This window comes from Phyllostomus hastatus, unplaced genomic scaffold (assembly GCF_019186645.2).
Source record: "Phyllostomus hastatus isolate PE091 unplaced genomic scaffold, TTU_PhHast_1.1 phas_contig_86, whole genome shotgun sequence".
NCBI classification, from domain to species: domain Eukaryota; kingdom Metazoa; phylum Chordata; class Mammalia; order Chiroptera; family Phyllostomidae; genus Phyllostomus; species Phyllostomus hastatus.
In genome coordinates this window covers 68,780,864-68,808,323 of record NW_025333977.1, presented here as the reverse complement: position 1 = coordinate 68,808,323, position 27,460 = coordinate 68,780,864, and the positions used below count along the sequence as shown (strand labels likewise).

At 41.1% G+C, this 27,460-nt stretch overlaps 1 protein-coding gene across 4 annotated transcripts in view; it reads left to right on the top strand.

Annotated features, from left to right (window-relative positions):
* TMEM45A (transmembrane protein 45A) overlaps window positions 1-27,460 on the top strand; it is an 84,287-nt gene that overhangs the window by 13,469 nt on the left and 43,358 nt on the right. The window contains exon 1 of one of the 4 annotated variants that reach the window (XM_045851988.1): window positions 15,279-15,417. The exons of the other annotated variants lie outside the window; for them this stretch is intronic. The gene's annotated coding sequence lies outside the window, so the exon portion shown is untranslated. Of the gene's footprint in view, window positions 1-15,278; window positions 15,418-27,460 lie in introns of those variants that run through there. 4 annotated transcript variants of the gene reach the window in all.

Genomic DNA, 27,460 nt, shown 5'->3' with positions numbered 1-27,460 from the left:
TCTAAATGGTAGATGTATAGCATGGGAAATAGATCATACCATTTTAATAACTGTGTGTGGTATCAGATGGGTGTGAGATTTATCAGGGTGATTGTTAGTAAGTTCTAGAATGTCTAATCACCGCAGTGTACTATCTGAAACTAATATAATAATTTATGTCAGCTGTAATTAAAAAAATAATGATTTAAAATGAAAAAATAAACATATGTCTTACTTATAGAAAGTGGAATGAATGTTTCTATATGTTCCTTTTAACCTTATAAATCTATGAAACTGTGGTGCAAGGGCTTAGAAAATAGCCTGTGATTAATCTTTAAAATGAGACAACTATAGGATTAGAGGGGTGTTAGGATGATGTAAATATACTACATAAAAGTAGCATGAGATATTGACAAGAGTATGGCCTCTGGTGTGGGTTTTTCTGGGTTCAGAGCCTGAGCCCACAGGCTGCCTCTCTCCTGTCCTCTCAGACACACCTGCAGGCATTTACTAATGACCTGCTTCACAGAAAATTACTTCTCAGTCATTTCTATAAAGGGGATGGTTGTGGGGCTTTAATAACATGTACTATGCCTTGAACCTGGCTAGTATTTTATAAGTGTTGGCTGTTATTATGATTAATATTATCTCTTGTGAACTACAATAGTAAAAGAAAATTTGGGGAAGTATTCCATATCACCAATAATGAAATAATTTTAATTTAGAATAAAATAAACTGTTAAGAAATAAAAATATAAGACATCCCTTAGATCCAAATAGCCTTACATTAAATTGTTATTCCTACATTTTAAATATAAGAAAAATAAGGTTTTGAATTTCACTTTGATATGTATAGGTATGGATTCTTATTTCTTAAAAAACATTTTATTGTCTTTTAATGTGTCTTTCAATTTAAAGACTCAACATTTTTTTTAGTTCAGGGAGTTTTTCTCTAATTATTTTATTGTTGCTTTCCCTCTCCCTGCATGCCAGGCGTAATTCAGACTGGTGGTTATTGAAAACTTTTAAAGAAAGAGAGGAAATGGCAAAATACAGAGATATATGGTATTAAGAAGCACATTTAGGACAGTTTAGGGTCCCAGTGTTTTTAATAAATAATGAAAATTTAGTAATACTACACACATTAGAGAAGAAGAAAAATCATAAAAAAAATGCTTACACCAAAAATCAGGGCACAACTGACCCTTGAACATAAATGCCAGGGGAGCTAGGGTACCAAGGGGGAGAAGAGGTGGTGTTGAGGAAGAATGGGAGGCACTGGGTCACAGTCCTGGAAGCACTGGGCCTTTAAGCAGATACTGAGGAGAACTGATGCCCGGTCTCCCAGTCTGCGGCATGGCTTATTTCCCTGCTCAGCCCTCAGTCTGTGTGCACTAAGGGCACAAGGACAGGCTGTGGAAGGGCAGGGTGATTTTGTTTTTTTTCTTACTGCTTCTATGACTTCTTGAGCAGTTAGTTTGCAATGGAGGCAGCAGACAGATGAATCAAAATCTCATACTCCTGGGACAAGTTTGGGAACTTCCGTATACACATTTTCCTCATCAGAAAATTGGACCCGTCTGTTCCTACTTGTAAGGGAGGATTATTGAAGTAAAGTATGTGACGGGGCTTCGTAAACTGTCGTGTGCTCCATGGAGGTGAGGGATTATGGAACTACGATCATGCTTTAAAGCTCATTCTTCACAGAAAGGTGCAGGAACAACTATCGGTGTCACTTCTTTTCAGGGTTCTTCTCAATTTACCTTCATGGACACTTTATGGGTAGAGGCCATCATTATTCCCATTATACAGATGAGGTAACTGAGGGCTAGAGAGGTTAAGTAACTTGTCCAAGGTCACACACAATGTTTGGTGAAACCAGGATTCAGACACACAATAGCTTCATTCTACTCTCTGAGCTCTTAACAGTTATGCCACTTGTATTATTCTCCTCAGGAGTGAAGCAGTTGTTGTTGGCTGCCACTTTTTAGAGCGTTGGTAAGTAACTGAGTCTAGTGCAGGTCAGCAGAGGTAGAGGTATCACTGTGCACACCAATCTCCTTATCTAGATTCCTCTCTCCATCCTCTGTGATACTGGGAGGGTGAAATGCTTCATCCCTTCTGTGCCTCATCTGCCCCATCACCCCTGGCCTGCATTATTGCGATGGTGTCTCAAACAATCCGTGGTAATACAGGACCAGTTAGGTTTTGGTTTTCTTTTTTTCCTTCAGTCCAAGGAGACCTACTGTGTTTGTAAATACATACAAACTCCTGGTTGGATATTGCAACAGTATCAAATTACTTTCATAGGTTTTAAAGTTTCTAAACATTTATTGTCAATTTCTACACTTACGTTGATGCAGATTGTAAACCTTTTGCTGGCCAGCACTCACCCCAAGACCATGGTTTCACTAGCACTGTCCCAGGGCTCTCCTTGCTTTCATTGTTGCCACAAAGCAACCAGGATAATTTGTGAAAAATATGCATAAGGCCCTGGCTGGTGTGGCTCAGTGGATTGAGTGCCTACCTGAGAATCAAGGGGTCACTGGTTTGATTCCCAGTCAGGGCACATGCCTGGGTTGTGGGGCCAGGTCCCCAGTGTGGGGCTCTGGAGAGGCAACCACACATTGATATTTCTTAACCTCACTTTCTTCCTCCCTTCCCCTCTCTAAAAAGTAAATAAATAAAATCTTTAAAAATATATACATAAGTTTCCAACTTCTCCTTACACCCCCACTGCATTTAAAATATCAATGTAGATATTTGCCATGGCCCAGAACGTTCTAGGTACTTTGGCTCTGCCTATGTTGACTCACCAGCTGCCACATCTCCACCTTGCCCACTCTTCCCCAAATGCTAGTGAAATATAGTCAGACTTTGGATAGAAAAGTAGGTTTAAGTAGAGAATGATTTGGGATGTGAGATAACTTTTTTTGTTTTATTTGTATCAAGCATGGACAAGTGCTTTCATGAACGTTCTCTAGTAACAAGAAATTTCCTACTAGTTTCAGGATGAGTGAGATGGCCAATGCCAAGTCCCAGAGAAGATTCGTGAGCATTTCTTCTCGTGTACTGTAACCTACTGCTTCTCTGATGAGCTCAGCATAAAGGCGTTTGTATTCTGTTCACACCTTCTAGCTGCTCCATAAGCTCTCTGTCTCGTCCCCCAGAAAATGAGACTGTTGTGAGTCAAGGGGGTTGAGAGGTCGTTCCAATTTCTCTGGAGACTGGGGAATAAAAGATTGGATAGTGTGATTGTTGTTACTATTGAAGAAGATTTATTGGTGGGGAGCATGACTGCATTTAATGTGTAAGGGGGAAACTCATATCCAGCACAACAGTTTCCAGGCTGCCTTGGCTGTGGCCCTTGGTGCTTGCCACCCAGAGGGCTCCTTGTGTGGAGGCAGCCAAGATTCCTTACCCGTGCTTTCCAGTCTTCAACTGGCGTACTACCTTTGCAGTGAATGAGAAGGGAGTAGCTAGATCCTAAATGTTTCATTTAGCCACAGGGAGTCATGGTTTCTAAGATGCATGCTTTTACAGCAGGAAGAGATGTCAAAGGGTCATGACTGGGGTCAACATCGTTTCAGCTGACCTTTCTATGTTCTCCTTGACTTTTTAATCCATTCCTTAGTCTAGTGGTTTCCCATCTAGGAGAAGAGGATTTTATTGTCCTTTGTTAATGAATTGTTATGGTAACAGCAACATTCTCAAATTTTAGTGGCACGGAATTTATATTTAGTGTATCTGGGGATGTGATGTAGGAATGTGCATTTTTGTTAAGCATGTATGTGATTCTGATGTAGGAGGTTCAAGACACTTTGAAAAATGCAGGTTAAAGTGGTATCTTTTCTGTGTAGTAATAATATTGGTATTGGGTGTAAAATTGACTGAATTTTTTAAAAGCTCTATTTGTGCCCAAGATGGAGTAACAGGGCTACATTTGTCCTTTTGCTTGAAATAGTAAAGTATATCAGGTAGAATATATGAAGCAACGATTTCTGAAGCACTGGCCTCTAGTCAATGAAGAGCAATATTCTCTCAAAAACTGGAAGTAAAGAGGTGAGTGCTAGGACTACTCCAGTTTACCAAGTGGGGAGTGTTTTCAGGTCGAGACCTAGGGAGGGCAACCCAGGTGGAACTCAGACTGCCTGAGTCGAGGAGATGGTTCTAAGATCCCAGGAAAACCAGGCTGACTAGAGTTCAAAGAACAGAGTACCAGAAATGAGATAGCTGCACGGGGAGAAAGGGGCCCACAGATCTGCAGAAAGTCCTCTCAAGTATTCAGCAAAGTACTGATTAGCACAGACAGGTGAGGAGACTCCTGGGGAATTGGGGGGTGAGGAGGAGGGGAGGCTGTGGGGTGGGATAGAAGGGAGATGGGGAGGCTCAAGGAAGGAGGCGCCAGGGAGGGAGTAGGGAACAATGCACTCACAGAGGTCCAGGAGTGTTGCCTGTTCTGTCCAACCAGATGGAAAACTCACAGTTCATGGGTTACTCCGTAGAACAATGAGGCCGGTCTGGTCTTGCCTCATTCATGGAGAATACTTAGCTCTGTACTGAGCACTCCTCCAGACATGCCTAATAAATCATTAAAAAGAACCTCCAAAACACCCTAAAGGATTAAACTGCTTCTGAGTTACTTACTTATCCTAGAACAGAGCACAAGAATATTTACAGCAATAAAAATATACCCAGTGCCCAATAAGGTAAAATTCACAACGTCTGCTGCTTTGGAATAGAAAGATGGCTGTGTTTAAAAGGGAAGTGCACTGTCCCTGACTGTCCTGGAGCTGCACGTTCATGCCCACTTTGCACCATTAAAAAGCCAGCTGAGGCCTTCAGTGTGACCCACCGTGTATGATATGCTCGAGTTGGGCAGACCATGGTCTGTGCTGGTACTTACCCTGGCTTCTGAGATAACAGTTCTTCTTTGATGTCTATTATTGTTCTATTTTTATTTATTTTTTAAAGAGAGGGGAAGGGAGGCAGAAAGAGGGAGAGAGACATTGATTGGTTGCCTCTGGCATGTCCCCAACTGGGGAATAGGCCTGTGACCCAGGAGTGTGCTCTAACTGGGATTCACACCAGTGACCTTTCAGTTCACAAGCTGGCACTCAATCCACTGGGCCATACCAGCCATGGCATATCATTCATTTTTAAAAATGCTTTTTCCTAGGTTTGAGAATTCTAACCTCCTCATTGGATTATGGTAGGGAAACTCAGGTGAGGGTAATATTGCCCAAGGGCATCATGTATACTAAGGTTTGGAGCAAGGAGTAGGAGGTAATGGAGTAGGAGGGTTGGGGGAAAGTGGGGCTAATTTTCCGAAGCCAATAGATGACTCAGAATCAAAAGCCTTAGTGAGCAGTAAGGGCCAAACCAAGGAGGCCAAGATCTGCTGACAGGTCTAAGGGGGCAGGCTAAGCCAAGGGCCAGAACCAGAAGCTTTTAAAACCCAACAGGATATATACAAGGGGTTAGGTCAGCAACGTTCTGTTAGGACTGTGACCAAGGCTGACAAATCTGAGCATGATTTCTTAACCAGAGGTTCAAGGTTGGTTAGAGAGGGGTACTCTGGGGTCATGCACAGGCTTAAAGCACTGGGCATCCATAACTGAGCTCCAAGTTTTAAGCCTGGCCTGTCTATTGCCCCTAGGAGGACAGGACAGGTTTTAATCTGGTCACTCAGAAGACTTTACTTTTATTCCCAATGATGAACATACTATGCCTGGAATGTAGAGATAAATGCTTGTCAGTATCCTCATAGTGTTTCTCATGGCTGAAAGGATTCACTTGCTGTACTCAATAATAACAGTGATGACAATAACAGCAAGACTAAATTGTAGACAGAGTTGTGTATCACTTTAATTTCCTTCAACCTGGCATTGATTGGAGGAGGTTCCTTTCCTCTCTGGTGTTTTCCATTGACAGTGAGAGAGAGATCAGTGAGCACGGGGAGAGTTTTCTGGCTCTGTCTGATGAGCTCAGGACTGCCTTCTGTACTTCTCAGCTTATCGGGGGCCATCAGCCAACTTGGAAGATGCAATCAAGACAAAGATTATGGTTTCCAGAGAGAAATGCACAGAACACTTGATATCATCTAATCCTTGTTTAGTTAATTGTGATAAATGTGGCTGTTTTTGCCTTTGGCGTTATTTAAAATTATTTATGATTTATGTTGGTGAGAGAGGGTGGGGTGAGTGGATGAAACTTTCTATGCCCTTGATAAGTGGTTGCATTCTGATTGGCTCTCAGATGGGAGTCGATTTTCTCCACCAGAGAATCAGCCTGACCACGTGAAACTGCTGGAGGGGGCAGGAGCCTTTTGCTTTGTCTCAATTTCAGCCTTATTTCCATTCCCCCACTTTTGTCTTTGTCCTTTACTGTCACTCCACTTTCTTCCCAAGCCCAAGACTGCCCTCTGTCAGTGGCTTTCCCCAGGGCTTCTTCTGCACAGAAACTGCACAGGATTCAGAAGAGGGTCCCATAAGATACCCCTCACCCCACCCCTTTTCTGTGGGTCTTTTCGTTTTGGGATTGGAAATAGAATTTATATACCACTGTAGCGAATTTTTTTTTAAATTGAAAGAACCCAATTTCCCCACTAATATCTTGAAAGAAGAAGTTTTTGAAAAGTTAGGAATGGGAAGAGTCAATGGAGGGGATGTTTTGATTCTGGGGTATCCTCACACTGGCATGAAGTTAGTTCTTGTGAAAACAAAGGATTGGGGCTGTCACTGAAAACCACCTGATCCTGCCCTTGGACAGTGTGGCCCTGTGTTTCATGGAGGACGGCGTTGCCTCTCTCTGAGCCCCGTTTAAGCCTCTGAATTTTTCTTTTGGTGCATTACCAGTCACAGATGGCACTGAATCATGAAGCATATTGTCAGATTTGGGGATGGAATATTGTTAATTATACACTTGATAAGGGCTGAAAAGTAAATTTTCAGGAAAAGCTGTAGGCTCGAAGTGTACCATTTCTCCCTCATTGTTTGGTGTATCATCAGTTCATTTTTCCATGTTTCAGTTGTGTTAAAAGATAAATGAGGCATATTAAAATTTGAAAGAGTTTATCTGAGCAAAAATTGATGTGAGTTTGACAGCATCCAATCTAGCAGATAGAAAGGAGCTCTGAGGAGCTTTTTTAATTTTTGAAAAAAAAGATTTTATTCATTTATTTTTAGAGATAGGGGAAGGGAGGAAGGAGAGAGGGAGAGAAACATTAATGTGTGGTTGCCTCTCACATGCCCCCTACTGGGCACCTGGCCTGTAATGCAGGCATGTGCCCCAAGTGAGAATCAAACTGGCAACCCTTGGGTTTGCAGGCCAGAACTCAATCCACTGAGCCACACCAGACAGGGCTGAGGAGCTTTACAAAATGAAAGACTTTCCTAGGCAGAAGGGGATAGGAAAAGGAAATGATTATACCAGACAAAAAAAGGGAGTTGGTTATTACAAAATACTTTCCTTTATGGGATGGAAGGGGTCTATCAGCAGATTAACCTAGCTAGTACTGATCAGGCAATTCCTGATTGACTGGTTCAAAATTCTATTTCCAGAAGAGACAAAACTGCAATTAAGGCCTGATGTGGTAGCATGGGGCTTAGTATGAGCAACTCCATTTTTGGACTCTTGTCTTGTTTTTTTAACAGTTAACAAATGATTCTTAGAAATATCCTCTCCTCTACTATCCCCAAACCAAAGTTCATCTTTTTGTTTTTTTTTTCCTGTGGGTATGAGTTTGAGAAATAATTCATTAAGGGCACTTCTGAGTCCATGCTGAATAAAAAAAAGCAGTAAAGGTGAGTAAGTTTTTTTTTTCTGTGATCTAAGTTCAGTTGGAGGAATGGTGAGCAAGTTAGCTTGCCTTGGCTGAACATTTCATTCATTTTAAAAAAAGATTTTATTTATATATTTATTTTTAGAGAGATAGGAAGGGAGGGAGAAAGGTGGGGAGAGAAACATCAATGTGTGAGAGAAACACCCACAGGAAAAAAGACCACTCTCTCTCGCTTCCAACTGGGGACCTCACCTGCAGCCCAGACACATGCCCTGACTAGGATTTGAACCGGTGACCTGTTGGTTTAGGTATGATGCCCAACCCACTGAGCCTTGCTGGTCAGGGCCTGGACATTTTATTCTTATGGAAAAGACCATTTTACTAGTGATTGGAGAAAGCAGTTGTTTACGTGGCACTTTTTGAGGAAAGACTTCATGATTTAAATGAGATTCTCCACTGGTTATCATTAACCACATTCCTAAAATTAATTTGTTAGAGGACAACTGTCCTCTACTGTTTGGTTCATAAGGTAAGTGGATTTTGATTGGGTGTAGCAGTGGGTGGAAAGGGTAGAACCTGCTGAGGCCCTCAGTGAATAAATTCCCTGAGGCCCTGAACAGGAAAAAGGGGAAAAGCCAAATAAGAAGAAGAAAGGGAGGCCCTGGCCAGGTTGCTCAGTGGGTTGGAGCATTGTCCCCATACACCAAGGTTGCAGGTTTGATCTCTGGTCAGGGCACATAAAAGAAGCAACCAGTGAATGCATAAATAAGTGGAACAACAAATCAATGTTTCTTTCTCTCTCTGCTTTTCTCTAAAATCAATTAAAAAAAAAAGAAGAAGAAGAAGAAAGGGAAAAAAAGTGACCGAGCCATTCTTCTCAAACATTTTTGTTGGAAATTTAGTTGAAGAGTAATAACTTACTCCCCTTGGCCATAGGGGGTGGGTCTTATATTTTTTTGTAATTAATTCTTAAATAATCCAACTATTACTAAGATGATGACCAAAGAAGTCTCTTCCAATGTAATAGGGTAGAGAAATCTCTTCTCTACCCAAAAAACACGGAAAAATTTTTACCACCAAGCATTCTACTCTTGCAAGATTGATCTTTCCAGATTAATTCAGTTAAATTATTTTTGCCCAATCTTCAATTATAGGAGCAGAGCACTTTTGGATCTTCTGGGGGAGCAGGCATGTTTGTGAAAGTCCAGTTCAGGATTATACCTGATGAGAGAAATTACTTATTTCCTCTATAAGTGATACCAGCATTCAGTGACCCTGCAAAGATAGGGTCATCGAGCTTTTCAGGGCACTCTACCCAGGATGGATAAGAGAATGTAATTTCACCATAGTTTCCCTCCAGGTCTCTTTCAAATACCCAGGGGACAAATTCCCTGTCTGCAGGGCCAGCTCATGGGTGTGCAACCTGCACAGTTGTACAGAGCCTGTATTTAGAAGGGCCTCATGCTCAGTTTAATGCTCTGATGTCACTGATTTGAAATTCTTAATAATTTGTAAACAAGGTATAAAAACCACATTTTTATTTTGTTCTGGGCTCTACAATCATGTAGCTAGCTAGTTCTGCCTCTACTCTTTCTAGGTCATTCAAATTTTAACAAGAGTGAGAAAATAATATTGAGGTTCTTTTTCACCACTTTCCTCTAAGTTTATGAATCCAGGTGAGCATCTAATGAAACTGCTGCCCATTCTTTTGTCTTCATTGATTTGATGTTTCAACTCTTTTTAAAAAATGTTCCAACTCTTTAAAATGTTTTATTTTTTATTTTTTTATTTAGGGAGGGGGAGGGGAGGGAGAAAGAGAGGGTGAGAAACATGGATGTGAGAGAGAAAAACATTGACTGGCTACCTCCTGCATGTGTCCCCTGGGACTGAACCTGCAACCCAGGCATGTCATTTTTTAAAAAAATTATATTTCATTGATCAGACTATTACAGTTGTCCTGATTTTTCCCTCTTTGCCCTCCTCCACTCAGTATTCTTCACCCTTTTAGGCAATCTCCACACCATTGTTCCTGTCCAGGGGTCATTCGTATAAATTCTTTGGCTACTCCACTTCCTGTACTGTACTTTACATCCCCATGGCCACTCTGTAACTACCTATTTGTACTTCTTAATCCCCTCACCTCATCACCCATTCCCCCACACCACCTGTCTCATCAGGCAACCATCAAAATGATCTCTGTATCCCTGATTCTTTCTCTATTATTCTTGTTTGCTTAGTTTGTTATTTCAGATTCAATTGATAATAGATTTGTATTTTTTGCTATTTTATTGTTCATAGTTTTGATCTTTTTCTTAAATAAGTTCCTTTAATATTTCATATAATAATGGTTTGGTGATGATGAACTACCTCAGTTTTTTCTTGTCTGGGAAGTTCTTTATCTCTCCTTTGGTTCTAAATGATAGTTTTGCTGAGGAGATATCAGTCTTGGCTGTAGGCCCCTACTTTTCATGACTTTGGATATTTCTTGCCAATCCCTTCTAGCATGCAAAGTTTCTTTTTTTAAAAAAATGTATTTTATTGATTATGCTATTACAGTTGTCCCATTTTTTTATCCCCTTTATTCCCCTTCACCCTCCACCCACCCTCCCATCAGCATTTCCCCCCTTAGTTCATGTCCATGTGTCATACACATAAGTTCTTTGGCGTCTCCATGTCCCATACTATTCTTAACTTCCCCCTGTCTATTTTCTACCTACCATGTGTGCTTCTTATTCCCTGTACCTTTTCTCCCATTCTTCCCTCTCCCCATCCCCTCTGATAACCCTCCAGGTGATCTCCATTTCTGTGATTCTGTTCCTGTTCTAGTTGTTTGCTTTGTTTGTATTTGTTCTTGTACTTTTTTTAGGTTCAGTTGTTGATAGTTGTGAGTTTGTTGTCATTTTCCTGTTCATGTTTTTGATCACCTTCTTTTTCTTAGATGAGTCCCTTTAATGTTTCATATAATAAAGGCTTGGTAATGATTAACTCCTATAACTTGACCTTATCTGGGGAGTACTTTATCCACCCTTCCATTCTAAATGATAGCTTTGCTGGATAGAGTAATCTTGGATGTAGGTCCTTGCCTTTCATGACTTCAAATATTTTTTCCAGCTCCTTTTTGCCTGCATGGTTTATTTTGAGAAATCAGCTGACAGTCTTATGGGAACTCCTTTGTAGGTAACTGTCTCCTTTTCTCTTGCTGCTTTTAAGATTCTCTCCTTTTTTATCTTGGGTAATGTAATTATGATGTGCCTTGGTGTGTGCTTCCTTGGGTCCAACTTCTTTAGACTCTCTGAGCTTTCTGCGCTTCCTGGAAGTTTATTTCCCTTTCCAGACTGGGGAAGTTCTCCTTCATTATGTTTTCAAATAAGTTTTCAATTTCTTGTTCTTCCTCTTCTCCTTCTGGCACCCCTATTATTTGAATGTTGGAGTGCTTAAAGTTGTCCCATAGGTTCCTAAGCCTCCCCTCATTTTTTTGAACTCTTGTTTCTTCATTCTCTTCTGGCTGAATGTTTACTTCTTCCTGCTGGTCCAAACTGTTGATCTGAGTCCAGGTTTTCTTCCCGTCACTGTTGGTTCCCTGTACATTTTCCTTTATTTCACTTAGATAGCCTTTCTCTATTTTGGGACCATACCCAACAATTTCTATGTGCATCCTAATTCAAACCAGTGTTTTGAACTCTTCATCTGATATGTTGGATATCTCTTCATTACTTAGTTCTATTTTTTGAGATTTAATCTGTTCTTTCATTAGGGCCATATTTTTTGTCTTGGTGCACTTGTTATGTAGTAAGTGGTGGAGCCTTAGGTATTCACCAGGGTGGGGCACCCATTTTGCTCTGTTGGGTGCTGTATATAGGGTGGGGTCTGAGAGGAAATAATGCCACTTGCTCACCTCTTGGCTGTCTTTCAGTCACTTCCTCAGCTACCCATAAGTAAATTGGGCCCTGCTGGTGCTGATTCTCAGGTGGGTAGGTTTTTACATTCTAGGACCCTGTGGGTCTCTCCAACTAACTCTCCTGTGGGGCTGGGAGTTTCTCCCACCACTGTTATCCCCACAGGTTTTTATAGTCAGAAGTTTTGAGGCTTCATCTCCCCTCGCTGGAACCCTGGGTTGCTCAGTGTGTCTCACTCCCCAGTTGTTCCTCCCGGTTAATCTGCATGTAAATGTGGGACCACCTGGTCTGCCATAGACCACCTTGCACACCCAGTCCTGCAGCCACACCTTGCCGCCAGTCCTCTCTGCCCTGGCTGACCGTCTCTGCCCCTCCTACCTGTCTGAGTGATTGTTTCATCTTTAACTCCTTGGTTGTCAGACTTCCATGTAGTTTGATTTTCTGGCAGTTCTGGCTATTTTTTGTTTTTAAATTTGTGGGGAGACAAGTGTATCTACCCGAACCTCATTCTTGGCCAGAAGTTACTGCACAATTTCTTTTGAGAAATTAGCTGACAATCTTATGGGAACTCCCCTGTAGGTAACTAACTTCTTTTCTCTTGCTGTTTTTAAGATTATCTCTTTATCTTTAACTTTTGGCATTTTAATTATGATGTGTCTTGGAGTGGGCCTCTTTGTATCCATCTTGTTTGGGACTCTGTGCTTTCTGGACTTGCATGTCTGTTTCCTTCACCAAATTAGGGAAGTTTTCTTTCATTATTTTTTCAGATAGATTTCCAATTTCTTGTTCTTTCTCTTCTCCTTCTGGAACCCCCATAATGTGAATGTTGGACCTCTTGAAGTCCCAGAGGTTGCTTATTCCATCCTGATTTTTAAAATTTTTTTTCTTGTTGTTCTGATTGGTTGTTCTTTGTTTCCTTATGAGCCAAATCATTGATTTGATTATTGGTTTCATCCTCTCTTCTGTTGTTTCCCTATAAATTGTTCTTTATTTCAATTTGTGAATCCTTCAGTTCTGACTGGATCTTTTTTATGCTGTTGAAGTCCTCACTAACTTCCTTGAGCATCATTAGAACCAGTGATTTGACCTCCGCATCTGACAGATTGCTTATCTCCATTTTGCTTAGCTCTTTTTCTGGACTTTTGATCTGTTCTTTCATTTGTGCCATGTTTCTTTGTCTCCTCATTTTGGCAGCCTCCCTGTGTTTGTTTCTATATATTAGGTAGAGCTGCTTTGACTCTGTGTCTTGGTAGTGTGGCCTAATGTAGTAGGTGTCCTATAGGGTTCAGTGGCACAGCCTCCTCCATCACTCAAGATGGGTACTTGAGGTGCACGCTTCATGTGGGCTGAGTACATCATCCTCTTGTAGTTGAATGTTGTTGCTGTTGGCAGATCAATAGGAGGGATTTACCCAGGCCAGTCAACTATAAGGATTGCCTGTGACTACTTAAACCCACCTCCTCTGTATGTGAAGCATCAGCTGTGCAGGTGCAAGGTGGTGGTTCTCCAACATGGTCTGTAGCTCTTCACTGGGTGTGTTGGCCCTGGGGCTTCCCAGGTGGTGCAGGCCAAGGTCAGCTCCCACCTGTGTTTTTCCTGGGGCCACCCTGCCTGAGCTATAGAGCAATATGAGATGGCTGCTACTTGTGTTGAGCTTGAAGATTCCAAGGCAAAACCAAGCTGTGAATCTAGGCTGGCTGATGCTATTGCTAGGGAAGGGGCTCACTGAGGCCAGCTGTTGCCTGTTTGAGAGGATTTAAGAAGTTTTACTGTATAAGCCAAGACCAGCCATTCATATGGAAGAGCATCTTGGATGGGACAGAGTCTCTGGAGATCTCCTAGGTGGGTCAAAGAATGTTAGCCAGGTTGATGGAGTCTCAGATATGACACCAGCTTGGCAGTTCTGTGGTTGGATGGTTTAGAAAAGGGACAAAGGCCTCTGCTCACCTCGATGCTAGACACTTTAGTTTCTCCTTGTATGTGACTGGTGCCTTTCAAGCAGTTACTCTAGTGCTGGAGCTCAGAGGGAGTGCGTCTGAGTAGGTGAGTCTGTGTGTGGGTTCTTTAAGAGGAACTGATTGGGGTTCCAGCAGTTTCTTCTGCTGACTCATACCCTGCTGGCTTTTGAAAGCCAGAAGTTGTAGAGACTTCTTGGCACTGGACCCCTGGGCTAGGGGGCCTGGAGTAGGGCTTGGACTCCTTGCTCCTGAGATACCCCTCCTGAATCTTTATCCACCACACGTGTATGAGGGACCAGCCTGTTCTGTGTCTGTGCTCCTGCTACCTGTCTGAATAGGTGTGGTTTCTATAATTCCATAGTTGTCAGACTTCCATTCAACTCAATTTATGACAGTTCTAATTAATAGTTGTTCTATATTTTAGTTGTAATTTTGATGTGGTTGTGCGAACAGGTGAACCATGTCTGTCTATGCTGCCATCTTGACTGGAAGTCCCAGGCATGTCTTTTGACCAGGAATAGAACCAGTGACCTTTTGGTTCCTAGGATGATGCCCAAACAAGTGAGTCACAACAGCCAGGGCTCAACTCTTTTATTTTTTTATTTGATTTTTTAAAAAGGGGGTTTGTTTTTCTTTTAAGATTTTATTTATTTATTTTTTGAGAGAGGGAAAGGGAAGGAAAAAGAGAGGAAGAGAAACATCGATGTTTGGTTGCCTCTAGCATGCCCCCTACTGGGGACCTGGCCTGCAACCCGGGCATGTGCCCTGACTGAGAATCAAACCAGCAACCCTTTGGTTTACAGGCCTGCATTCAATCCACTGAGCTCCACCAGCCAGGGCCCAACTCTTTTAATAGGAGGTTTTCAGAGGTTTCTTTTCTTCTCCTAGAACAATTTTCACACTGATTTAGAGCCTATAATTAAAATGGTAATTCAGGTCTTGTCACCATGTGATACCTCTTTCCTTTGAAATAAACATTTTTTTAAGCCTTTTTGGTTTACTTTGTTTTATGGCACCTAGATTCCAATTCATAGGTGCATACCCCACACACTCTAGTAGGTCTTATTTTTTAAGAAAGAACTATGAAATATTCTTATTGGTTTGTGGGTCCAAATGCTGAAAGCAGCAATAATGATTTAGAAGATTGAGAATATTTCCCTCTGGGTTTTCTTAGTCTTGATAGATGCAGCTTAGCTAAAGGGTGCATATTGGAGTATTTATCCACTTTCCTTGGGTGGAAGAAAGTGGGTGTAATCTAGTTGGTTGGTAGGTTGACTGCCACGACAGAAGCAAAGTCACTGGCGGGCCCATTCCCTGTGGGAGCCTTCTAATGTCACTGCCCTTACACACTAGACACCTAAGTTAATTGGTAGAAGAATTTCTACAAATTACTAATCAGGAAGTCGATCTGGTGAAAGAGGGAGTAAATGAGTGTGACTACTTTGTAGATGCTTAAAAAACCTGCTGACTGTGACTCAGTAGTCCCTCCTTGATTGCAAAGGACAGTATCTTCTGAGCATCCGAAGGTCGACAGTCAGACTTGTGTGTCTCATGACATTAATTGCAGGGTGTTAATGGGCCAGGTTTCTGTAAATTGGGTGGAGTTGGAGGCCACTGGCAGGAAGAAACGTGAGTGGGAGGAAGAAAAGAAATTTCTCTGGGGCTGTTGCAAGGCTGATGCTGGTGCAATATGCTTGTCTTTCTTGAACATTAAGCCACATCTGCCAGGATTGTCAGCCACTGAGCAGCATGTCTTTGATACTCACGACCTGTGAGAGATTTATGTGAAGGTAAAATTGTGGTAAGTTTAATATTGGTTTTCCTACTGTTTGTTTTTTGGTGAGCACATGAGCGTGTGTACATAAGTAAAACCGACTGGAAGGTGTCGGGTTTCAGCCTTTCTTTTTATACTGTTGGATACTTTTTATTATTAACTAAGAAACAAAAGCTCAGTTTTAGTTTCTTTTTTTTTTCTTCTTCTTGTCCTTTCTGCCCCAGTTCTAGGTTCTGGATCTACTGAGACCAAGAATGATGAATGAGTAGGCAGGGGGAATTGGCCTGAAACATTCAAAGTTTAGTTCATCATTTGAGGTGGAAAGAGCAAGAATTTTTTTTATTTATATAGACCTAGTTTGAATCCTGACTTTGTGTATTTGTGCTTGTGCAAGCAACTTAATCTCTCTGAACTTCAGTTTTATTTAACATTTTTTTTTAAGTTTGTGAAATGGGGGTAATAATATCTGCTTCCCTGGGTGGGAAGGATTTAGTGAGAGGAACTTAGCAAAGAGCCTAGTGCAGTGTCTATCAGAGAGACTCGGGAAAAGTTGGTTACCGTTAGTTGGTTGACTCTTCCTCTAGCCCCCTTCTCTACCATGGGAGTCATATCCTGATGTTCTAGACTCCTATAATTGTGAGTGTTTCCCCAGCCTGCTTATTTGATTGAGGCACAGCTAAGACTTGCCTAATTCTATTGATTCTGTGTGCATTTCATTTTAGGACCTAGCATTGCAATTAAATAGGCAGAGAAAATGTGGGAAGTTATGTGTCTTGAATGATGCATTCTACTTCACTGGATTTGTGACATTTTCCTCCTCTGGGACCTTCAGGAATCTGGCAGTTGAAGCATATGTTTTGCTGTTCACTCTCTCCATCCATCTATCCATCCATCCATCCCTCCACCCAACACTTACGTACGGAACTATTTACTATATTCTAGGCACAGTTTTAAAAGCCAGAGATTAAGCAGTAAAGAAAAATAGGGGAAAAAAGTGCACTCATGGAACATTCATTCTAATGTGGGGAGATACAATAAACAAAATAAGTCAGTAAGTTATGCAGTGTATTAGAAGGGGATGTGTTGTGGGGAAAATAAAACAGGAAAGGGGTAAAGGTGTTGAGGCAGTTTGTGGTTTTAAATAGGGTGATCAGGGAAGGCCTCGTTGAAAAAATATGTAACCAAAGGCTTAGAGGAGGTAAAGGGAAGTGAATCTGAAGCAAGTACAAAGGCCTGAAGGTGGATGGGAGCCTGGTATGCTCAAGGAAAAGCAGGGAGGTTGGGTGGCCGGTAGTGAGTGTTTGAGTGGAGAGGATGAGGAAGAAATGCTGGACATGTGCCAGGGGCCATATCAGGTAGCACCCTTCTGAGGACTTGGGTCTGACTTACATCTCAGTGGGATAACACTAGCTCATGTACTGAGAATAGTCTGAAAGGGGCAAAGGCAGAAGCAGGGAGTCCAGTTAGGAGACCACTGTAATATCTTGGCTTGTACTAAAGTGGTGGGGGTGAGGGAGATAGGTCAGTGAGAAGGAGTCAGGCCCTGGGTATATTTTGGAGGTAGAGCCAATAGGATTTTCTGATGGATTGGATGTGGGAAGTGAGTCAGAGAGAGGAGTAAAGGATGACTCTCAGATTTTTGATGTGAATACCAGGGAGGATGTTGTCTTCACATGGGGAAAACTACAAGTAGAGCAGATCTGGTCTAGGATACCAGGAGTTCTATTTTGGACAGTTTTGATTTTGTGATGTGCATTAGACATCCAAGTGGAGATGCTAAGTAGGCAGTCGGATATATGGGTCTCGAGTTCAAGGAAGAAGTCTGAGCTATAGATTAAATTTTGGGAGTAGTGGGCATGTGGTATAATAATATTTAATGCCGTGAAACAAGACGAGATCCATCAGAGCTAAGGGTAGATAGACAAGAAGAGTTCCAAAAACTGAGCTCTAGGACATTGCAATTTTAAGAAACTGAGAGGTTGAAGTAATCAGAAAGAAGGAGGGACTGGCAAAAAGGAAAAGCAAAGATGGAATATTTTCCAGGGAGGAGGCAGTGGTCAGCTCTGTGAAATTCTGCCAGTGGCCCCAGTAAGAGAGGATGGAACTGGCCATTGAATTTAGCAATGCGGGGACCTTTGGTTACTTTGACAAGAGAACTGACTCACGGAGAACTAGTAAAGAAGGGAAAGAATGAGGTGGGAAAGGGGAAGTTGGAGACCATGAAACTGCTGTCATCTTTCCCCACTCCTAATCCGGAAGATCCTAGCCCCTCAACTTCCCGTTTTTGTCATTTATCTCTATGTCGTGTTGCCAACTCTATTAATGTTTTAAGCAACTTTAAATTCTTTCAAAATGAGCTGGCATGCAAACAGGATGGGGTGGTCCCCCAGATAGGTTCATCTCCAGCCTCTGTTGGGGTACGGAGCCCCTTATAACTTCCCTTCCCATCTGGTGATGGAAATGTGGCCTCCTGCCTGGTCCTGAGAAGGGGTACTCCCCAGCACAGTTGTGTACATTGACTTAGCATGGGAGACACAGACCCTTCCATTCCAGGAGGATGCACTCGGGGCATAATCTTTGGGGGAAAGTTGAAGCTTGTTCTTGTCTCCTGTTGGCGAAGCCCCAGGAGTAACTGTGTTTGAGCACATGTCTTGTTACAGAGGAGGCCAAATAGAGCTCTTGAAATTGGGGTAAACTAGAGGGATTTCAGAAGAGAGCAGCAGAATGAACAACATGATGGTGAAATGAGAAAAGAATTGACACCTCAGAAAGCTGTAGCTGTCATCCTTTAGTGCTATGAGGATTCTTGTAGTCCAGCAGAGGATGACCTACATCTCACGCGACTGTGGAATTTGCCAGGTATTTCAGGGAGGCATTTTCCTGGGTTAGAGCCAGATGATGTCCCCGCTGGCTTGGACATGGCTGGCTTCTACTGAGGTGCTGAGAGAGCTCCCCTGGAGCGTGTACTGGACACAGTTTCCAGACAGTGCCTCTTTTATTGCCAAGAAGTGACTGCTGCCTGCTCACCGCCTTCCTGTTGATTCACTGGGGCCTCACCGTTTTGGGCTCATGAAAACAAGACTTGTTTGGGAGCACGGAATATGGTTTTTGGGTTTTCCTTTTGGGTAGTGTTAAGATGCTAGTTGATGGTTTTCCGGGCTGTGCAGAGGCTTTGTAGTTTGACATAGCCCCACTTGTTTATTTTTTATTTTGTTGCCTGTGCATTTGGTGTCAAATCAAAAATAACCATTGCCAAGATATTAAGGAGCTTACTGTCTATCCTTTTTTGTAGGAGTTACATAGTTTCAGGTTTTATGTTCACATCTTTAGTTCATTTGGAGTTATTTTTGTGTGTGGTGTAAGGTGCTGGTTCAGTTAGATTTTCTTGCATGCACCTGTCCAATTTTATAATAACCGTTTATTAAACAGACTGTCTTTAACCCTATTCCTTGGCCATATACAGGGCCTGGCACAAATAATGTCCCCTTTTTATTACAGAGTCATAAACATGTAATTCTGTAACCTAACAATATCACACTTGAGCACACCATATGACATTTTAGGTGAAATGTTAAAATTGCTGCCCACCTTGTGCAAGACATTCATGTACCCTACCAACCACATTCAAGCAAGTGTTACTTCTGCCAGACCATGTATTAATTGACCACATAGGCCTGGGTTTATTTCTGGGCTCTCTGTTTTGCTTCATTGATCTATATGATGATTTTTATGCCAACACACTACTATTTTGATCCTTACAGACTTGTAATACAGTTTGAAATTGGAGAGTGTGGTGCCTCCAGTTTTGCTCTTCTTTCTTTCTTTCTTAAGACTTCTTTGGTATTCATGGTCTTTTGTGGTCTCATACAAATTTAGGGTTTTGTTCTATTTCTGTGAAAAATGCCACTGGAAGCTCAATAAGGATGGCATTGAGCCTGTAGATTGCTTTGGATGGCATGCAAATATTGACAATATTAATTCTTTCAATTCATAAGCATGTATTATCTTTCCATGCATTTGTGACTTCAATTTCTGTTTTCTTATTGTTAAGTTTTAGGAGTTCTTTGTGTATTTTGGATATCTATTCTTTATCAGCTATATCTCTTGCAAATATTTTCTCCATTGTCTTCTATTTCTCTTGACAGTGTCTTTTTGGAGCAAAAGTTTTCAGTTGTAGTAAGTCCAAGTTATCAATTATTTCTTCCATGGATTATGCCTTTGGTGTTGTATCCAATAAGTCATTGCCATAGCAGTGGTCACCTAGATTTTTTTCTGTGTTGTCTTCAAGGTGTTTTGTAGTTTTGCATTATATATTTAGGTCTATGACACATGTTCAGTTAACTTTTGCAAAGGGTGTAAAGTCTGTTTATTTTTTTTAATAAAGATTTTATTTATTTTTAGAGACAGAGGAAGAGAGGGGAAAAAAGAGGGAAAGAAACATCCATTGGTTGCTTCTCACATGCCCCCAACTGGGGATCTGGCAGCAACCCAGGAATGGGCCCTGACTGGGAATTGAACTGCTGACCCTTCGGTTTACAGGCCTGTGCTCAATCCACTGAGCCACTCCAGCCAGGGCAAATTTGTGTTTAGATTTATTTATTTTTTTGCATGTAGATGTCCAGTTGTCAAAAAGACTGTCTTTTCTGCATTGTGTTGCCTTTGCTCCTTTGTTAAAGATCAGTTGAATATATTTATATGGGTGTGTTTCTGGACCCTCTGTTCTGTTCCGCTGTTCAACAACTGTCCTTTCACAACACCACACTGTCCTGATTACTGTAGCTTTAGAGTAACTCTTGAAGTTGGGTAGTGCCAGTCCTCTGATTTTTTTCTTCAACATTGTGTTGGCTATTCTGGACCTTCTCCTTTATATATATATATATATAATGTATTTATATATTATATTATATTATATTATATTATATTATATTATATTATATTATATTATATTATATTATATTATATTATATTATATATTATATATATTAATCCTCATTTGAGGATATATTTATAATGAGAGAGAGAGTGGGAGGGGGAGAGAGAGAAACTTCAATGTGAGAGAAACATCATTCAGTTGCCTTCTGTGTACACCCCAACCAGAGACTGAACCTATAACCTAGATATGTTCCCAGGTGGGGAATCAAACCCACAACCTTCTGGGGTGTGGGACAACCCTCCAACCAACTTAGCCACCCAGTCAGGGCAATATACTTTAGAATTAATTTGTTGATATCTAAAAAAATTACTCACTTGGATTTTGATTGGGATTGCATTAAATCCATGGATCAAGTTGGGAGGAAAAGATATTTTGACAATATTGAGTCTTTTTATCCACAATCATGTTGTATCTCTCCATTTATTTAGTTCTTTGATTTCTTTCATCGTGGTTTGTAGTTTTCCTCATATAGATCTTGTACATAATTAATTAGATTTTATCTAAGTAAGTACTTCATTATTTTTTGGTACTTATTTAAATGGTGTCGTGTTTTAAGTTCCAAATTGCACTTGTTTATTGCTGGCATATGGGAAAATGGTGGTTTTTTGGCATATTAACAATGTATAAAGAAATCTTGCTATAATTGCTTATTATAATGTTCCAGAAGTTTTTTTGTTTATTTTTTCGGATTTTCTAATAGATGATTATGTCATTTGTGAACATAGATCATTTTTCCAATGTTTACCTTTTATTTCCCTTTCTTGTCTCACTTTCTTGTATTGTTAAGACTTCAAGCCCAGTGTTGAAAAGGAATGGCGAGAGGGAATATCTCTGCTTTTTCCTGATCTTAGCAGAAAATCTTCTAACTTCTCACCATCAAGTATGATGTTAACTTTATATTTTTCGTAGGTATTCTTTGTCAAGTTGAGGAAGTTCCCCTCTATCTTAGTTCACTGAGTGTTTTGTTTTGTCAGCCACAAATGTGTAGTGGATTTCATCAAGTGCTTTTCCTGCTTTTATTGGTATGATTTTGTGATTTTTCTCCTTTAGTCTATGCTGTGATGGGTTACATTAATTGATTTTCAAATACTGAACCAGCTTTGTACACTTGGGACAAATCTCGCTTTGTTGAGGTGTATAATTATTCTTATACCTTATTGTAGTTTATTTGCTAATAATTTGCTGAGAAATTTTGCATCTGTGTTCATGAGATGTATTGGCCTGTAGTGTTATTTTCCTGAAATGTCTTTGTCTGATTTTGGTTTTGGGTATTGCTAGCTTTCTAGAACAAATTAGGATGTATTCCCTTTGCTTCTATCTTCTGGAAGAGGTTATATAGAATTGATAAAATATCTTTATTCAGTATTTGGTAGAACTCATCAGCGAACCCACCTGAGCCTGGTGCTTTCTGTTTCGGAAGGTTATTAATTACTTAGTAATTAATTCCTTTAACACATTTAGGCCTATTCAAATTGTGTGTGAGTTTTAAAGATTGTGTCTGTCAAGGACTTGGTCCATTTCATCTAGGTTATCAAATTTGTGGATATGGAGGCGTTCATAGTATTCCTTTATTATCCCATTAATGTTCACAGAATGTCTAGTGATGTTCCCTCTTTCATTTCTGGTGTTAGTAATTTGTGCCTTTTCTCTTTTTTTTCCTTAGTGAGCCTGGCTAGAGGTTTATCAATTTTATTGATCTTTTTATTTCCAAAGATCCAACATTTAGGTTTTGTTGATTTTTTTCTATTAATTTCCTGTTTTCAGTTTCATTAATTTCTCTCCTAAGCCTTATTATTTCTTTTTTCTGCTTACTTTGGATTTAATTTGCTCTTTTTTTTCTAATTGGAAGCTTAGATGTTTCATTTTACAGCTTTCTTCTTAATACATATGTATTCAATGCCATAAATTTCCTACCAAACACTGCTTTTGCTGAAATCCACAAGTTCTGATAAATTGTATTTTTATTTTCATTTAAACCAAAATATTTCATAATTTCTCTCAAAATTTTTTTCTTTGCCTCACTTGTTATTTAGAATCATGTTATTTGATCTCCATGAATTTTTGCAGTGTTCTAGCTATCTTTCTGTTATTGATTTCTAGTTTAATTAACATATATGGTCTGAGAACATATATTTTCAATTCTATTCTTTTAAATTTGTTTAGGTGTGTTTTATGGTCCTGAATATTGATGAATGTTTCATGTGAGCATGAGTGCAATGGGCATTCTGCTGTTGTTTAATGAGGTAGTCTGTTGTGTCAGTTATGTCTAGTTGATTGACACTGCATTTATCTATGACCTTACTGATATTCTGCCTGCTGGATCTGTGCATTTCTGATAGAGGATGTTACTGTCCAACTAGAATAGTAAATTCATCTGTTTCTCTTTGCATTTTTATCAGTTTTTGCCTCATATTGCCTCATGGCTGTGTTGGTAGGAGCATATATATTAAAGATTTTTTATATCTTTTTGGATAATTTACCCCTTTATTATTTTGCAATGTCTTTCCTTATTCCCAATAACTTTCCTTGTTCTGAGGTCTACTGTGTCTGAAATGAATATAGGTACTGCCACTTTTTTGATTAGGGTTAGCATAATATATTTTTCTCCAACCTTTTACTTTTAATCTATATATATCTTTCTATTTAAAGTGAGTTTCTTGTAGACAACATATAGTTGGATTATTTATTTATTTATTTTATTACCCTCACCTGAGGATATGTTTATTTACTTTATTTTATTTTTCAAAATAATTTATTTATTTATTTTTTTAGAGAGAGGGGAAGGGAAGGAGAAAGAGAGGGATAGAAACATCAACATGTGAAAGAAACATGGATTGGTTGCCTCTCGCATGCCCCCCACTAGGGACCTGGCCTACTACCCAGGCACATGGCCTAACCAGGAGTTGAACTGGTGACCTTTCAGTTTGTGGGATGTCCAACCCACTGAGCCACACCAGTCAGGCCTATTTATTGATTTTAGAGGGAGGAAAAGAGAGAGAGACACAGACAGACAGACAGACAGACAGACATTGATGTGAGACAGAAACATCAATTCATTGCCTCCCATATGAGATCTGACTAGAGAAACTGCAACCTGGGTATGTGCCCTGACCAGGCATTGAACCCGCAACCTTTCGGTGTATGGGATGATGCTCCAATCAACTGAACAGCCTGGCCAAGGCTGGATCTCTTTTTAAAATTCACTCTGACAAACTTGTTTTTTAATTGATGTATTTAGACCATTGACATTCAAAATGATTATTGATGTAGTCGGATTAATATCTACCATATTACTGTTTTTTATTCATTGCCTTGATTTTGGGTTCCTATTTTTCTCTTCTGCTCTTTTTCTGCCTTTACTTGCAATGCTTTTTTATGTAACTTCCTGCCTCCAAGACGTGCTCTCCACAGGGACCTGTAGTCTGTGCTGCTTGATGTGAGCTATCCTGAGCGTCTGGGGCCAGTCTTCTCTCTGCATCACCTGGAGAAGCAAGCACACACAGGCTGTCAGCCTGACTTTATACCTTTGGACAACAGCCGCCTCTGCTTTCAGCGTTTCCTGTCCGTAAGACAACGGAAACAGAGTAACTCATCACCAAGAAACACAGCTCACTTTCCTTCTTGGTCTAGGAGGCAGAAGGATAAAGGGAAACCAAAAAGTTGAGGTCATCATAATACCATGGTGTTACTGTCAGGATGGGACCTGGGTGCAAACTTTATAGTATCAGGGTGAGATCACATCAAAGAGACTCCCTGATTCTTCCTTGGCCCATGGTAGACCAGTGGTGAGCATTTCCTTTCCTTTAGGGAAGGAAGATGTTTGCATTCCAGTCACCTCCAAATGTTGAAGAACCGTTTTAGAAGCTGGGAGCAAAGTTGAGAGTGAACCTCTGCGAAGGCTTTGGATGACTTCTAATTTGGGATTCAGCAGGACTTAAATTCCTCTGGCACGTGTGCAGCTGCTCACTGGCAGTGTGCACAGACAAAGTCAGGTGACAGCTGCCTCTCTGGCTGAGGCTGTGTGTGCTAGGGATTCCCTATAGTTTCCCCTTTTTGGTGTCTGCTGTGCCCTGGCAGGCCTTATTTACATCACAGAGCTTAGTTTCTCCTTGGCTAGAGCTCTTGTAGTGCCATGCTAGCTTCAGCACGTACACACACACCCTTGGCACTGTCTGGTGCCAGGTGAATCTGCTCTTCTGCCCACTCAGATCACAGGAGAGTCATGCCAGCCAGAGCCACTCTGACTGGTGGGACTGGTCTTGCACCTGTTTGGAGTGACCAGAACTTCCTTGCCACATTAGCTCCTGTCTTCCTCCTGCACCCTGGCTCCAGTATAGCTCTGGGCCCATTAGCACTGAGTATGAAGTATATTTCTGAATATCTTAGTAATGTGGGGAGAGGTGTTGGCTTTTGTTTGTTGTTTCCAATTGAGTAGAAGTTTAATAGAAGACAGGCTTTCCTAATACCTCTAGTTCTTTCACAGGTAGTAATGTGGTTCCCTGGTTATGTGCCTGCTCAGCTCTCTCCAACCCTGGGTTCAGGTCTATGCTTAAAAAGTCAATGGCACATAGTGGCAGGAGAATAAATGTTGGGCAGGGGGTAATGGGCCCAGCTTCACTGACAATCACAGTCCTTTCCCCTTCCCTTTCCACCTTGTCTGTGAGGCTATGATGATGGTATGCATGAGAAATTCCATAAGAGTGTCTAATTTCTAAGGACTAATTCCTCCCTGGGCCACGCCCTGCCAGGAAGGGAGCTGGGAGGTGCCAGGCAGGGGTTGCTGGGCTGACTCGGGCCCCTGGCCTGCCTCTTGTGACCATGAAATACAGGTTATTTGGAGGATTAAGTATCATTTGTCTTGATTTTTTTTTTCAGGACTGTGCCTTTGTTGAGGACACTGGACTTATTCTTGTGGGTTATTTTTATTTATGTATTTTAAATGGTGCAAGATTAAAGTCTTCTGTCTTCTATGTGGATTCACAGAAACACGCACAAATAGGCTGGCCTTGGTCTGTACTTATGTTTGAGAGCTCACAATCCTGAGCTTGTTGGGGCCTGATCCTAGTTACCATTGTATCTCCTACTCTTTACTCATCTGGCTCCATGAAAAAAATATTTTTTAAAAGGTGTTCTTCATTCACCTCATATAGTCTAGCTCAATGCTTTGCAACATTTTTCATGTCACTATCTATGTAGATTATGACACTATGTAGAGGCAAGGGCTCATTCCTAGGTAATAGACCTGGGTTGCCTGGCTTCCACAGGCCTTTGCCCTGACCCCTGCCCCCCTGCCTTTATACTCACCTGGCTGCTCCTGGGACTGAAAGAGTTTTTATTTCCTTCTGGCACATATCTACCCACCAGGGGCACAGCAGAACTCAGAAGCTCTGTCCCAAGACCTAATACAGATCACATTTTCAGGGTATAGCCAAAAATCCCATCTATAAACATTTCTCAAGGTATCCCCAGAGGGTGAACGGACTTGCCCAGGGTGTTGTGAGTTAGGGAGAACTAAGTGCCTGTGGTCCTGCCCTTTGCTCAGTGCAGCACCACTACTTGCCACCCTCCTGCGGGGCAGCTAGACACTGGCACTGCATGTCCTCTGTTCCCCCCGGTCCGTGTGTCTGGGCTCCTTGCCTCTGTGGCCACATTCTGATGCTTAGCATTCTTCTTCCTACCCACCACATTCCTAAATATTTCACAGCTAACATGGTGGGGACAAGTCCCAACTTCATTGCATTTCCTGCACAGCTTAGAACATAGCTTCTTAGGAAATGGTTGGAGGCACCACAGGGTGCTCTGCTGATGCCGTGTACTCGTGTATTTGTGACCCACGCTTTGACAGCAGGCCTAAGGGGGATGCAGAGATTGCAAGAGTACTCTAGCTCTCTTCTAACTCTTTGGACTGTGTGGTACCAGGTATTGCTTCTTATGCTGGAATAAGGCTGTGAGCATGCTATCAATCCTTCAATTCATTTATCGACTTATTTAACAACCCATTCATTAAATGCTGGGGAAGGGGGATATAGAGATAAAAGGCATAGATAGTTCTTGCCTTCCAGAAGCATATAGTCGAGTGAGGACAAGGTGTATAATGATGGTATGCATGAAAAATTCCACAAGAGGCAGTGCCTTGGGAAACACAGAAAACTGGACCCTCACACTTAGAGAGTAGGTCAGGGAGATTCCTTGGCTGAAATGAGATGATTGCTGAATTGAGTTTTTTCCATCTCTTCCTTCTTTTCTCTTGAACTGAGTCATGTGTATTAATCAGGTGAAGTAGAGAAGGGTTCGGCAGTCAGAAAACAATACAGAACTAAGGAGGCATATTAGAGAGCTTGGCATATTTAAGGAACTTCTGATGCCATGATGTTTTTTTTCTGTCATAGCAGAGTTCTGATGGACAGCAACAAGTGAGATAATGACCCCTCTAAAACATGTCTAGAAGAGGAATGGCAGACTCCCATGTTAGACTGCAATGGTCAGATTATATTTTTACAATGAGTACGTCTGTGAGATTCCAAACAATATCTTATAGGAGCCCTGGGATGTTTCCCATGGAGGAGAGAGAGACTTAGATAGCACTGTGGCTTGAGAAGACTTGTCTTGGCTTCTGTGGGTACATGCAGAACCATGGGTTCTGGGAGGTTGCATTCTGAACCCTGCTCCTTTCACTGAAAAGACAGTGTGACCTTTGGCAAGTGACATGACACCTCCAAACCGGTGTCCTCATACATAAAGATAGTTATGTTAATGCCATCTGGCCTTTGATGTGAGGATTAAATTACATAATTTATTAATATATGAAAGAACCTAATGTAGTAAATACCTGACAAATGCTAGTCTTTCTTTTCTTTTGTCTTTTCTCTTGCTTTTATCCTTTTTTCTCTTCTCATCCTCTCTTTTTCATGAGTAAACCTTTGATTAAGTAAGTAATACATGTCAAGCATCCTCCAAGGATCTGTGTTGTCCATTACAGCAGCCACTCCCCACATGTGGCTATGGAATACTTGACACCTGGCTGGTCCTAATTGAGATATGCTAGAAGTGTCAAACACAGTGGTGTAAGACTTCCAACAAGGGAAAAGGAATGTAAGCTGTTTAATGAATAATGTTTTCATAGATCACATATTTAAA